Here is a 2316-nt window from a genome sequence, read left to right as displayed (position 1 = left end):
CTTGACAAATTGTAAATACACTATGTTAAATTCCTTGCACACCAACTGTTTGATAAAATACCAAAAAGAGTTTCTTGTGTTGTTTTTGTGCACTTTGATGTCTAATTGAGTTATAAAAGGAAGAATTGTCATGTGTTGCACAAGTTCCTTGGGAGAGAACGATATTTATCACTTGCTACGCTGCGACCGGTGCACAAACCAACGACGTCCAACATGACAGTTTTGACAGCATTCGAAAATTCAGGCTCTTGTGCGCTTCCAAAGGCGTCCAACATGAGTATTTGCTTCAAATTGATCTTTTATTGTCCCAAAACATATTCCCTTGAGTTCTTGCTTGTTTTCCTCCACTAGAATCGCTTCTTAATCATTTATTTCAAACACTTAAACAAAAAGATTAGTGGTAAAAACAAGCATATACTAAATAAAACACAAGAAAACTAGGAAACACACTAAACTTGAGGATAAAACAAGGTAAAAGCTATGAAGGAGTTGATTTGTTCACAACATATACACACAAACACGTTAAATCAACCGTTATCAAGTACACATATGTAAGTATGAATTTCATTGTTAGCATTGTTTGATGATTTTGTTAATTATATCTAAAGTTTACAACTAATTTTTTTCAGGAGGAGTTGAGTCAAATAAGGAAGAACTATGTGAAATATTGGATCCTAGACAACGACAACATTCGACTATTTGATGCGTTAGATGAATATGGGTTGTTGTAGGATTTTGATGGATATGTACAAATGATTAATGTACTCATTTCCTATGTATTTAGATGAACAATGATATATGTATTCATCTTCAATTGTTCATCTTCAATTGTAAAAAGTAATGATTGTTACAGACAATGATATATGTACAGAAAGTTGAATTTGAATATATCCAACCACTGTTATGTACAATGTGTATCTATTTATTTCAAATGTATATGAATGTGAATTGTTGTTTGTATATTGATCATATTGAGCAACTTAAGTTAATAGATGTGAGTTGTTGTACATAAAGTTCTTCACAAGGAGCCAGTTTTTATAACTTAGGAGACCAAGTATGATTTTTGTTATTTTTTCCCATGAGGCCAGTGCTTGTTATTGGAAATTGATGGTAAAGTGTGTTTGGAGTGTTGGAGGTCATGGTTGGACACCAAAGGTTGAGGGAATTTGTCCATGTTAGTCACTTGAAGCCGAATTAGGAAGTACATGGTCGTTGATGGACAATCACGGTCACACACATTTGGTAACCTATAACATGAACGTAACTCATCCTAGAATTACGACTGGATGATCATCACTAAAAAACATTTATCATGAAAGGGTTAATGATGCCCACATTACCTTCCAGTATTTGGGAAACAACAACTTCAAAATTATAATATACTTTGGTCCTTGCACTGACAAGACTAGGCAATATTTCATTGATCTCTGTACTTATGATCCTGATTCCTCATTGTTCGCTGTAAAATTGACTAAATCACAGTGTCAAGGAATTCATTTGGTACGTATGAAATTCTTTTAATTTTCCCACTTAATTTTCATCACTATTAATAGTTCTGAATGTCATTCACTTCATCATCATAATTCCACAGGACTTGCGAACAACATTTGGGAACGAAATTAGGAGCAGAGGCTTCACAGAGGTTGTGCTTCTTGGTCATAACGATGACATCATGTGCAAGGTTTTGGTTTCACATTCAAGAAATTCAACAAAGTTTGGAAAAGGTTGGAAAGAATTTTGTAGGCTTGAAGGAAGGAGACGTTCTTATCTTCGAGGTTCACCATCAAAACCATGATATTACAGTAGAAGTTTACATCAATGGATGTAGTTGTATTTTGTACAACCCAATATTGGTGTGAAAGTTAAACGTTATAATCAATATATTTTCAATTAGTGTACTTGTTTTTTATTGTAATAATATATATGTTTAATGTTATTTGGACTGAATGTCATTGGGTGAAATCACCATATTGTTTTCTATTATGCCAAAAATTGTAAACGATTACAACACCCATTTTCAATGCACTTGAATCAGGATTTCATCCAACTACTTTTAGTGAACACAAGACCTTCCTCAATGGAATTTGGATTCCCCAAAATCAATTTTTCACCCCCAAAACACAACTTAAAACCAAAAACATCAAAAACCAATTCAAAGTTTGCCAAAAAGTGAAAATTTTACATCGTGGTCCCCTGTGTACAAAAACGTGGTTCCTTTAGAAGAACTTTTTGTACAAATTCATCAAACCATTCGCGTAAACGTTTACCACCAATTTGTAAACGATTACAACACCCTTTTTCAATGCACTTGACTCA

The sequence above is a fragment of the Vigna radiata genome, chromosome 11, assembly GCF_000741045.1.
Source record: "Vigna radiata var. radiata cultivar VC1973A chromosome 11, Vradiata_ver6, whole genome shotgun sequence".
NCBI lineage: Eukaryota > Viridiplantae > Streptophyta > Magnoliopsida > Fabales > Fabaceae > Vigna > Vigna radiata.
This window is presented reverse-complemented; position numbering follows the sequence as displayed.